The sequence below is a fragment of the Microcaecilia unicolor genome, chromosome 11 (assembly GCF_901765095.1).
Source record: "Microcaecilia unicolor chromosome 11, aMicUni1.1, whole genome shotgun sequence".
NCBI lineage: Eukaryota > Metazoa > Chordata > Amphibia > Gymnophiona > Siphonopidae > Microcaecilia > Microcaecilia unicolor.
This window is the reverse complement of record NC_044041.1, coordinates 75,940,489-75,953,887: the sequence shown is the minus strand read 5'-3', so window position 1 is coordinate 75,953,887 and position 13,399 is coordinate 75,940,489. Positions and strand designations below refer to the sequence as shown.

General features: G+C 43.7%; 1 protein-coding gene across 4 annotated transcripts in view; it reads right to left on the bottom strand.

Annotated features, from left to right (window-relative positions):
- MEF2B (myocyte enhancer factor 2B) overlaps window positions 1-13,399 on the bottom strand; it is a 59,307-nt gene that overhangs the window by 32,910 nt on the left and 12,998 nt on the right. For all 4 annotated transcript variants that reach the window (XM_030218810.1, XM_030218813.1, XM_030218812.1 and 1 more), the window contains exon 2: window positions 7,599-7,689. The gene's annotated coding sequence lies outside the window, so the exon portion shown is untranslated. The remainder of the gene's footprint in view (window positions 1-7,598; window positions 7,690-13,399) is intronic.

Here is a 13,399-nt window from a genome sequence, read left to right as displayed (position 1 = left end):
TGGAAACAGCAGAAGTTTCAACCTGAAGAACATTGGAGCAAGAAGGAATCAGTTCAAAACAGAAGCATGAGGGAGCTGTGTCCGCAGGGAAAGCAAGGTGGATACACAGAGTGGCCTCCCTGAGGGAAGAGCTGGGGGCAAAAATGGTAATGCAGTTGAAGAAACCCTGAAATAAGATGTGATGAGGTGCAGGAAAAGCCAGGATCATCTCCAGACAGACTGATGAGACTTACGGTCTTCTCTGCTCTCAGAGTTTGTATTTCAATGAAAATGAGAAGGGGGGGGGGGGGGTAACCTTCCAAAGCATCTCTGTGGGTAAAACACTGCTTTGTACCAAGTTTTATAAAACTGGCTGCATGAAAGGCAGGTAAACTTACTAATATTTATTTATTTATTTATGTATTTGGATCGTACACTACCAGTATACCACCATCTTACCCAGATGAAGAGGAGGGGTTCACAAATAAGAACATATCCTACTGGATCAGTGACCAAGCCAGGTCACAAGTACCTGGCAGAACCCCAAAACATAGTGAGATCCCAATCCATGCTATTGACCTCAGAATCCCAGCATAACAGTGCATACGTACTGGACATGTGCCCATGTGCTATTCTGTAAATATATGCACATCTTCCAGAGTGTGTATTTTACAGCTGGCTGTACACATGAGAGGAGCATTCTGTAAGTTAAATGTGTCACCGGCACCTAAGCACATACACCTAAATCAGCTCTATGTGCATATTTCCAGCTACACAAATATATAGGTGCCCTGGTACAAAACTTAGGTCATGAGCCCACTAGGGACAGAGGAAGTACCTGTATACAATATATGTTAACTGCACAGAAAGGCGGTATATCAAATCCATGACCCCCTTTATAGAATTTCCATTACTCATAATCAAGGAATTTGCCTGAAGATGGCTTTTCCAGTATAGCAAGTTTAAAAACAAACAAAAACCCAAAGTTTCATTAGTCTGCGGTATTCCCTTGTTACTAAAAATAGTGGGGCTGTGCAACTATGGAATGAAAAAGAATTAAACACTACATGAAACTTACAGCTCCTGCCAGATCTATGAAATTACTAACACAACACACGTGAGCATGCACACACTGATTTTGCAGGTGTGATTTAGTGTCAAAGGGGGAGATTCTATATATGGCACCTAAGAAATCTGCGCAGAAATCATTCCCGTTTAAGCGTATTCTTTAAGCAGCGCCTATATTTAGGCGCTGTATATAGAATACGCTTAGTTGATATTTGAGTGCCTAAAACTACGCTCATCCATTTACACCAAAGAAAATGTGGTGTAAATCCTAGCATGTAGATTTATACGTACTGGGCTATATACTCTATGCACGTAAATTTCGGAATGCCCACGAAATGCTCATTTCTCCACCCATAACCATGTCCCTTTTTGCCTGCTTGCGTTAGACGTTTGGCGCACTTTGTTACAGAATACGCTTAGCGAGTTGTACACATAAATTCTAATTAGAGCCAATTAGCGCTCATTAGCTTGTTAAGCTTAAGTTATGCGCATTGTTATAGAATCTGCGCCGATTTCTGTACGGATCTCTTGGCACGCTATATAGAATCTGGGTGAATGTGCTTTATAACTTAACAGCCCTTTTTCACACTGTTTGTAGTAACAAAAGCCCTTATTAAAATATTCCCTGTCTCCAGCACTGTCTTACCCCCTGCCCCAGGAGTCTTGGTGGAGATTGGGTGGCGACGCCGGTAGCTGGGAGGCAGGACAAGTGCTGGGCGGGCTTCTACGGTCTGTGCCCTGATCTTGGCTGGGTGGATGTGGATTGGCTGGAGTGTAGGTTTTGAGGGGCTTCGACGTTAGCTTCAGAACTTTTAATGCAGGAGCGGTGCTGGGCGGACTTCTGCGGTCTGTGCCCTGGGAGTGGCAGGGACGGATCAAATTCAGGTATACATGTAAAGTATCGCATGCCATGTGGGATGGGTTTGTCTTGTTGGGCAGACTGGATGGACCGTGCAGGTCTTTATCTGTCGTCATTTACTATGTTACTATGCTGTGCTACTATGATATACCTGAAAAAGTTATTAGTATGAATTTTTTCCACTGAGGCAAGTTTCTGTTTGTATTCTCTTTTGGCCTTCTTGATCAATGCTTTGCATCTAACTTGCCAGTTTTTTTCCAAATTCTAAAATTTATTCTTTTGACTCTGATAGCCTCTTTCACGTTTCCCTGTAAATATACTGGCTATCGTTTTTCTCTTCTTTCCACCTTTTCCCCCTTCCTCCTTAAGCTCCCCATTATATCAACCATACATGAACCCTATTCTAATGCAATAACACCTTGTATTTGTTCATACCGGAACTGGCGAACGCCATTACGGTACTTTGTAAGCCACACTGAGCCTGCAAATAGGTGGGAAAATGTGGGATACAAATGTAACAAATAAATAAATGAAATGCACTTGGGATTGAAAATAACGTTTTGAGTTAGATATTTTCATGCACCGATCAAACCCTCATGTTTCATGAGCATAAAGTAACAGAAAAATGACTAGCAGATACAATGTGTTAAAATGACCCCTCCCCAGAGGGAGAGTATAAGTCTGCACTACAATGTCACGTTACCATGATTAGACATTCCTGTTAATATACCCAGAAGTAGAAAATGACATGGGGACAAAGTTTGTTCCCATACCCACCCCTCCTACAAAATATCATTCATACAAAAAGTGAGCAGAACTAGAGGGCATGAATTGAGGTTGAAGGGGGGCAGGAGTAATGTCAGGAAGTATTTTTTTTTCACGGAAAGGGTGGTAGATACGTGGAATGCCCTCACACAGGAGGTGGTGAAGATGAAACCTGTAATGGAATTCAAACGTGCGTGGGATAAACACAAAGGAATCCTATTTAGAAGGAATGGATCTACAGAATCTTAGCGGAGATCAGGTGGCGATGCCGGTAATTGGAGAGTAAAACCAATGCTGGGCGGACTTCTACGGTCTGCACCCTGACTGTGGCTCAATAGATATGGATGGCCTGGAGTGTAAATTTTAAGGGGCTTCGACGTTAGCTTCAGAACGTTTAGTACAGGAACAGTTTTGGGCAGTCTTTTACGGTCTGTGCCCTGAAAAAAGCAGGGACAAATCAAACTCGGGTATAAAGTACCACATACCATGTAAAATAAGTTTGTCTTGTTGGGCAGACTGGATGGACCGTTCAGGTCTTTATCTGCTGTCATTTACTATGCTACTATGTATGTATGTCTTTTATTGAAAATGATGGAACTAGTTTGAGTTTGCAGGGATGGGGTGTCCCCATGTCATTTTTTTACCAGGAAGTTTTCATGGTCTTACCTTAATCTGACATTGTTAAAAAAAATACCAAAACCTCTTTAAATTGTATAATTTTGCTTAAATGAACCATTTTGAATTATGTTTTAATTCTATTAATTTCCTTTTATAATGCCTCTCATTTATTCATACATGAGCAGTGCAAAGGGCAGGGTCTGTCTCTTCTGTGTGTTTCTAATATGCTCAATACTTCTAGCACTGCTACAGAACTGAGACTGTTGCATGCTGTTAGCTACCTTGCACTGGGACCTGTGATAGGAGGGTCTGTTAGGGCTAATGGTTTAACCTAGGCAGTTAGAACATGGCTTTTCCTTTCCTTTCACCCTCATACATGCTGAAACTGTGTCGTCTCTCAGTTGGAAGGAAAAAGTGCAGTGTCTGTGCAGTACCGCATTTACGGGGTAATGTTATCAGAAAATATTTATTAGTGTATATTTCTGGGTCATTTACATCACAGCAAAAGCATCTAAACTTCCTATTTGAGGCTCTAATTACGAGGTGCCCTGAGAGACAGTTAAATCTCCTGGGGTGTATAATGTTTCCACGCTTTGCTTTTTTTTTTTTTTTTTGTTCTATGGTTGACACCCTGCAGTTCCTTACACTGCTGAACAATTAAATCTTTCCGAAATAAAAACAGCTTCTTAAAGTGGCAGTATTGAGTGTCTCCCTCAGCATCTGGGCAGCCTAGTCTATCATATCCACTACACATAACTAAACTGTGGAATCTGATGCATGGTCACTGTGACCGGCACAACAGGATTCAAAAGAGGCTTGGGCATGTTCTTGGAGGAAAAGTCCAGGTAGACTGGGAGAGCCACTGCTTATCTCTGGAAATGAGCTACAGGAAACAGATCTACGTTTGGAGACCTAGAAGGTCCTTGTGACCTGGACTAACTGCTGTCAGACACAGGACCTTGGTCTGATGCAGTACTGCTTTTCCTAGGTTTCTAAGACAGAAACAAACCGGCATGAAAAGCTGCAGAAAACACCCAAGGGTATTCAGTATGCAAGAATTGGGGTTGAATAATTTCTCACAAACGTCTGCTATGTTTTCTGACTTTTATGTAATTTCGCATAGTGATTTTTCTTTTTTTTACTTTAGTGGGGAAAGATTGAGATGGAACTAGATTGCTTTGGACAGAAAGGGGGTTTATCCAAAGTAGACTTGTTGAAATGACTTTCAGAAGCAGCTCGTTTCTCTTCCTTTAAAAAAATAAAAACCCAACAAAAAACAAAACAAAACAAAAAAACTACCCTGGGGTTTTTCTGTTCTTTGAAATACCTCTCGAAAGCAGATGAAAACATGGATTGTTACAGCTTGTTATCATGGACTAGTACTGTAATGGGAGGGGGAGAGGGGATATAAACTACAAAATAACTGTATTACTGTTTTATTTTAATTTGCACATTGTAATCCGCTCTGCAAAATCATTTGGTTGACAGTTACCTGCTATTAAATTAAAAATAAATTAACATGATTTGCAAAGCGTTGAAAAAAATGTCCCCCTTTCCAAAAAAGGTGAAATGGAGCAGAGCTCAATCTACAGTCCTGCTGGACCAGTGGGTTTTTGGTCAGGGCTTTAAAAGTTGTTCTGAACTGAAAACAGTATTAAAGGTGGTTTCAAATGTGCTGGAAGCTATAAATAGGACAGTCAGACTAGTGTCCGGCTGCATGGATAAAATAGAAACAGCAGCTTGGCTGATGGGTTGTATATTAATAATCTGCTTCTGCCATGCTTGCATCGAGATAGCCTCTGCTCTGTTCTTGCGCCGGAGTCTGGACAGTGGTTTTTAAACACAGTGAAAGGCAGCACGTTGAGCTGTCTATGCTGAAGCAGCCATTTTGGTGATCCTTCCTAAAAATAACCCCCTACTACCCACTAAAGCAGACATTAGCAAAACAGCAAAGAAAGGCCGGGCCAGACCAAATAAATGGATGGATGGGACCAGGCAGGTTTCAACGTGATGGTGATCCTAGAAAAGATCCCATTAATGGGGGAAGCCATAACACAAACCCAATGTGTGATGTCTTATTGTGAAGCCATTAAGTAGATCCCTCTCTCATTGCTCTGTTTTAGTAGGGAGTGTTAGGCAGAAGTCTGCCTTTCTATGGTCTCTGCCTTGATCGTGGCTGGATAGATTTGAACGGGCTGGAATGGAGCTTTTCAAGGGCCTCGATGACAACTTCAGAAATTTTAGAACAAGGGCAGTGCTGGGCAGACTTCTATGGTCTATGCCCTGAAAATAGCATGGACAAATCAAGATCAGGTATACATATGTTTTATCACCTCATACCTTAAGCAATGAGTTTATCTTCTCGGGCAGACTGGATGGACCTTACAGGTCTTTATCTGCCATCATCTACTATCAGGCTCATTTTCAAAGCACTTAGCCTCCCAAAGTTCCACAGCGCTGCGTATGCCTTGTAGCGCTATAGAAATGCTAAATAGTAGTAAATAGTAGTAGTAGTAGAAACCTATGGAACTTAGCCTCCCAAAGTGCTTTGAAAATATGCCTCTATGTATGTTACTATGATCTATGCAGCACAGCTGTTCTTGGCTCCTCCAGTCTATATCTGGTCAAGGAGCCATTGTGCAGGTAACAATGACAGGGGCTGCTGATACCTTCTAGACCAGTCAGGTTTTCAGGAATTCCCCAATGAATATGCATGAGATCTGTTTGCATGTACTGCTTCCATTGCATGCAAATAAATCTCATGGATATTCACTGAAGAAATCCTGAAAACCCAACTGGGTTGAGGACTAAGGTTGCCTACCCTTGGTCTAGGCTAAATCAGGTTACTGAGTGAGGCATGAGCTTTTGAGGGCAAGAGGTCACCAGACTCGGTTGGTTTTGCTACTCCAGATAAACACAGCTTCTCTCTCTCCCTCCCCCTTTGAATTTCTCTGATTGGGTGGCCTTTTCATATATCAGAGAGTCACCATGCTCACTTGGTCTCTTTCTTATCCAGGGTCAGAGGATGGTGTGATCAGAGCAATGTGAATAGAGAAAGTACCCCTGGGACACCACCAGGGTGGAGGAGTGGCCTAGTGGTTAGGGTGGTGGACTTTGGTCCTGGGGAACTGAGGAACTGAGTTTGATTCCCACTTCAGGCACAGGCAACTCCTTGTGACTCTGGGCAAGTCACTTAACCCTCCATTGCCCCAGGTACAAATAAGTACCTGTATACAATATGTAAGTCACATTGAGCCTGCCATGAGTGGGAAAGCGCGGGGTACAAATGTAACAAAAAATTATGATGAAGGATCACTGTTTGCCAGCTGTGATTTTATAGAAGGTCCTAGTGCTTCTGTGACATCTTTACTATATAGTGGCAGAGACCTTCAGGAATAGTGGACTGGGATATTAACTGCTGTCTCCACTTCTGCTGTCCCAGAGAGGTAAACATGTCAATCCTGAGGCTTTCCAATGCAAACTGTTTCTCCCTGTGACCAGGAACAGAGCAACTGCTAGATTACAAAGCTTTTGGTGAATTTTGACATCGCTTCCTGCATTTTACAGTGTATTTATAGAACAAGTCAGTGTGAACCGTGTAACCCAGAGCCATATCCACAGGAAAAAAAAAAAAAAGATACACGGTCTGTTGTTCAGCAAGAAAAGCCGAAACAAAATATTGCAACTTTTAATAAGTTTACATTTATACCATTAACTGCAGAACATTAACTGCAGAACATTTCTGCCACATGGATTTTCACTTATTTATTTAAAAGATTCATAGGCTGCTTTTTCTTAAACAAAAATAGCCTCGTTCTCATGTCTCCTCTTAGCAAGAGGTGGCAGAAATTAAAGTAAACTATTTGAGTTAAATATGTATTTATTTATAGAGACTGCTTTTAAAACCATGGAGCACTGACAGAGCTGTGTGCGTTGGGCCTCAGTAGTGGAATAGCAGGGGGTACTGCAGGGCAGGAGTGAACTGAATAGACAAGAGTTTATATGAGTGAAGATCTCAGTATTGGACTAGCAGGTGTATCACAGGGCAAGGAGTGAGGTACACTGACAGAACTGTATGTGTGAGGAGTATTGGTACTGGAATAGCAAGGGTGCTGCAGGGCAGGAGTGATGTGAATTAGCAGGTCTGTGCCTGTGAAGGGTCTCATGACTGGAATAACAGGGGGTACCATAGAACAGGTGTGATATATACAGGCAGAGCTGGATGTAGGAAGCCTTCCCATAAATTTCTTTGAAATGCAGTTATTATTTTGAATGAATAAAATGATTTAAATAATTTTTTTTCACTTACCTTTTCAATTAATGTGCTTTCTGTGCTACTCCCTCTTATTTACACTGGAAAATGTTCAGCACAAGCTATCAGACGAAATATCACCACCTATCTGGATTAGAAAGAAAGAAAAGAAGAGGCAACGTTAAAGTTGCAGGAGGTCAGTATAAGCAAAAAAAAGCCACTCACCAACAATTTATTTATTAAACTACAACCATAAACAATGGTGGAGTTCTAAATGTCCACTCAATTAAAACATTGTCATGCTCCCAACATGTTTTGGCACCTCTATGCCTGCATCAGGGGTAAATCTGGTAGTTAGTCTAGGACGTAGGACCTCTCCATTGGCATTCCTAGGCTGGCTGACACCCGGGGCGGATCACCAATGCACCGCCCCCCCCGGGTGCATTTTTACCTGCTGGGGGGGATGCCGCGCGCCTGTCGGCTCCGAGTCCACTCGTTCCCTGCTGCTCCCTCTGCCCCGGAACAGGAAGTAACCTGTTCCGCGCAGAGGGAGCAGCAGGAAGGGAATGAGCGGACTCGGCCAACAGGCGCGCGGCACCCCCCCCCAGCGGCTTGCACCCGGGGCGGACCGCCCCCACCTTGGTACGCCACTGGACCTCTCCTAAAATAAAAGGGACACAAATCAAAGAAACTTTAAAAAAAAACAGACAAATCTTAAATAGACATAAACATGTAGGACAGAAACCAAAACAAAACCAAAAAAATGTTTTATTCAAAACTTATTGAGAAGGCAGAAGGAAGAAAAGAAAAGAAGCACAGAAGAAGGAAAGACCCACAACCTGTACTCACTTGTTACACACTCCGGAATCTTAGGGCAGGGGATCTGCAGCCAGTCTGCTTTTCAGGATACCCACAATGAATATGTATGAAAGAGATTTGCACACAATGGAGGCAGTGTGTGCAAGTTTATCTCATACATATTGCAGTGGCGTAGCCAGAAGGCAATTTTTGGGTGGGCCAACAGGTTGGATGGGTGGGCACTACAACTTTTTTGAAAGAGAAAAAACAGCAACCTGATGCACCCATGCTCTGTCCCTACCGTGCTCCCCATAACTTCAATGACGGTAGCAGTGCAAATCCAACATATTATATTCACAACATTAAAAATAAAATAATTTTTGTACCTTTTTGTTGTCTGGTCATTTTATTTTTCAAATCATATTGGTCCCAGTGTCTGATTTCTGCTTCCCCCTGTCTTCTCTTAACTCATTTGCCAGAGTCTCCTGTCCATTTGACATTTCTTCTTTATCCATGTCCATCATCCATCTCCGTTTTCCTATATTTCCTTGTCCAGTATCTCCCCTGTGTTCATATCCCCTCATCCATCATCATTCCTCTGTGCACCTATGCCCAGCATATCCCTTCTGTGTTCCTATCTGTGTACCCTTATCTGCCATCTCTCCCCCTCTCTGTGTCCAGCATTGTATTCTATTCCACATCCCCCTCCCCCCCTTGTCAGGCATTGCCCCCTCTGTGCCCATATGCCATTGCCATCCCCATACAGTATCTCACATTTGTGTGCCTTTCCCCATACTCCCACCTAATGCCCATCATCTCCCTTCTGTATCTGTACACCTCCCTATGTCCCCTTTCTCCCTCCTCCACACCAATGTGTTCCTCTCCTCTCTGATCCCACCCCAACCAGCTTCTCTTTCTCTCTCTTTCCTTCCCCTTATGCATCTGGCTCTTTCTCCCATTGTGGGTTCAGCATTTGACTCCCTCTTCCTTTATCCCCTTGGCCAGTATCTCTCTCCCTTCTCTCTAACCCCTCCCTTAGGTCTAGCACCTTTCTCTCTTTGCTCCAACCCTCCTTGCAGGTCCACATCTCTCTCCTTTCCCTTCAGCTATCCCCTGCATATCCAGCACCTCTCTTCCAGCCCCCCCCTACATGCCCAGCACCTCTCTCCCTTTCATCCAGCCCCCCTACATGTCCAGCACCTCTCCCCTTCATTTCAACTCTCAGCATATCCAGCACATCTCCCCTTTCCCTCCAACCTCCCCTGCAAATCCAGCACCTCTCCCCTTCCCTCCAACCTTCCCCCTGCAAGTCCAGTACCTCTCTCCCTTCCGTTCTCTCCAACCCCCTGCCCCTCACAAGTCTAGCACTTCTCCCTTCCCTTCAGCCCACTCCCCTTGCAGGGCTAGCTCCCCATTGTCTTACCCTCCCCCCCCCAACACACATCCAGAAATCTCCCTTCCCTTGCAGTGCCAGCAGAGACCACTGTCTTCCTCACTCTCTTCCCCCCCCCCCCCCAGTGCTTGTATTCAACACTATCGGTGCTGCATCCCCCTGCACCTCATAGTCTCCCACCCCCGCTGCAGCACTTGCAATTTGCACATACTTCAGCGATCCCTCTTCCATTCTCCAGTCCATCAAATCTCCCCATTCTTAATCCAGCGTCTTTCCTTCCCTGCTCCCGCCACAATCCGACGTCTCTCCCTCATTTCAAATTTCCCGCTGCGCTCCCGCGTCCTCCTACCTTCAAATTCGACGCTTTCGATCGTCCCGCCTCCTCCGACCTGCTCTGGGACCTTCCCTTTGCCGCGTGCGTTCCGTTCTGCGTAAACAGGAAGTTGAATCAGCACGGCAGAGGGAAGGCCCCGGAGCAGGACATGACGCCGCGTCTGTAGCTGTCAGGCAGCGCCGTCGCCGAGCAAATTACAAGCGCTGCCGCAGGGGTGGGAGGCGGCGCTGCGGTGGGGGTGGGAGAAGGTGAGCCGGCGAGGAGAGACGGCGAGGGACTCTGGATGGGCCTGAGACAAAACTGGGTGGGCCTGGGCCCACCCAGGCCCACCCGTAGCTACGCCCCTGACATATTGTAGATATCTTTAAAATCTGAGTGGCTAGGGTAGGTGTGTCCCAAGGACTGGATTGAGAAACCCTGCCTTAGGAGAGAACCTTTAAAATTCTTATGGCTGTTCATAATGAGCTCCATGAATTCATTATATATATTGCTACAAAGAAAAAACCACCACCTATATATTACTATTAATCATCACCACTAAACCCTATGTGGGTGCATGATATAATGTTTTAATTGACCGGACATTTAGAATGCCACCATTGTTTATGGCTGCTGTTCTAATTAATTATCACACCTACTGGCTGTTGGTGAGCTGCTTTTTGGCTTGTGTAGACAGATACACGACAGCTCTCATTTGATAACTTTTTTTTGCTTTGGAATGTATGCGAAAGTAAACATATTAAAAAGTGGTGCAGTGAACTGAAAGGGGAAAGCCAGACTTCAACCGGAGTGTCTAGCGCTGCACCTGGAGTGAGACTGAGCATGTTAAATGAGATCTTATGGGCCTCAGCTAATATCACAGGGGCATTTCTATATCTGCTGTCCTAAGTGATGGGCAGTCATATATTACTGGTAATAAAAATAACAAGCAATTGTAATGATTAGTTTCATGCAAATGTACTGAAAGAATTCTACTCATTCTTTTTCCACTAATGAGTCATAGAGGACCAAATTCTATAAATAGCTCTGAAAAATTGGCGCTGAAAAATAGTGCGCTAAGCGCTATTCTATAAACAGTACTGAAAGTTAGATGCCGTATATAGAATACACTTAGTGCTGGGATCGGCGCCTAACTTTAGACATGAGGATTTATACCAAGTAAACCCTGGAGTAAATCCTTGCATATAAATTAGACGCTGATCTCCCTTACTCTGTAACAGTGTGCATAAATTGTAGGAAAGTCCTTGACCCTCCCATAGCCATGTCCCTCTTTTTGGAGCAGTGCGTAAATATTTACATGTGGATCCATACGACTAAAATGTGTGCATAAATTTAAATTAAGGCCGATTAGTGCTGATAATTAGCACCTAATTATCGACATTAATTAGCTCGTGATTCAATTAAATTGTGAGCACAAATTGGGTGATTACCAAATTTTCGCATGCAATTTTAAGGGCCATTTATAGAATTTCAGGGATAATGTCTCATTACTTTATATAGTCACAGTAACATTACTTTTATTAAACAACTGTAATATATTACATTTCACAGTAACAACTTATTACTAGTTACTTATTTAATAAAAGTAAGTGTAATATATTACTTTTACAAAGTAACTTGGGCAACACTGGCTGTCTTGCTCTGGGTCAGCTGCCCTTCATAAGGGCAGACATAGGCGCCCCGTATAAGAGGCTTGGGGAGGCTAAGCCTCCCCAGCCCAATCGTGGACTTCCGACTTCCCTGCTGCCCTCACAAGCGCAGCACTTTTGAGAGGCAGCTCTGGCTCTCCCTCCTTCCTTCCTTGGTTCCCGCTCTGGCTCCCCGATCAGCAGCCCCCCCCCTGTGCGTTTTAACCTTTACTTTCCGACGTGGCAGCGACGTCAATCAATGAAGAAGAAGGCACAACAGGCTCGCTTCCAGCTTCTCTCTTCACACAGTGTCCCGCCCTCGTGGGAACAGGAAACGCATCATCGCTGATGCTGAAGGCGGGACACTGTGTGAAGAGAGAAGCTGGAAGTGAGCCTGTTGTGCCTTCTTCTTCATTGATTGACGTCGCTTCCACGTCGGAGAGTAAAGATTAAAACGCGCAGGGGGGAGGGGGGGGGCTGCTGATCGGGGAGCCAGAGCCGAAATGAAATTCGTATAAGTGTATTCTATAAAGTATGCCGTAATTCAGGGGTACTTTATAGAATAAGCCTAAAATTCCATGCTGTATATAGAATACACTGAGTGCGGCTCCATGCGACTAAATTTAGTTGTGGGCAAGTAAAACTTGGTGAAAATCCAGATATCTAAATTATGCATGGAGTGGGTATATTCTATAGCACAATGCATAGATTTTACAAATGCCTATGACCTGCAAGTTCCATGCCCACTTTCCAACGCGACTTAGAATTTACATGCACCACGTTAGAGAATATGCTTAAGACAATTCTGCACATAATTCTAATCAATGCCAATTACTGCTGATAATTGGTTAACATCCAATTATCAACGCCGATTAGCTTGTTAGCCAATTAGCTTATGTGCATTGTTATGGAATGTGCTTCGATTTCCACATAGAAATCTCAGCTCAATATGCAGAATTCCAGGGATGGGGTCTCGTTTACGAAGCCATGCTAGTGATTCCTATGCAGCAACTGAGACGAAACCCATTCAGTTCCTATGGGCTTCCTCTCATTTACCATGCGGGAATCACTAGTGCAGCTTTGTAAAAGAGGCCCATAGATTGGAACCATATCATGAAAAACCTCAAAAGTTAATACCAACATTTTGAAAATATAATGGACTAGTTTATGCAGGTACATAGGTTGGGAACTGGAAGCTCCTGCAGAAATCACTGAGACACTGAAGGAGATGTCCAAGTGAGCAGTGATGTCAAGTCAGTAGTGCCTGGCGAAGGTATGAACGCACTACCAAAAGCCTTGAAAACTACATACGAACACCTACACTTACGGAGATCACTAAAAATTTATCTATTTAAACAGGCACACCCTACCAACCCAACATAAATGCCTGACCGATGCTACACATCAAAAACAAAATACGGTATGGACATAACACAATTCTTCCGTGTACATGCCCTTATATGGGTATACCACATGAATAAACTCTATCCCATCTCATGTGGCTGTATCACATGAACTTTATCTCATCTCAACATTATTATGTATTTGTTTACACCGGAGCCTGCAATCGCATCTCTGGTACTATGTAAGCCACATTGAGCCTGCAAATAGGTGGGAAAATGTGGGATACAAATGTAACAAAATAAATAAATAAAAATAAATACACGGGGACTCTCAAGATGGGGGTAGCAGAAGACAAGTCTTT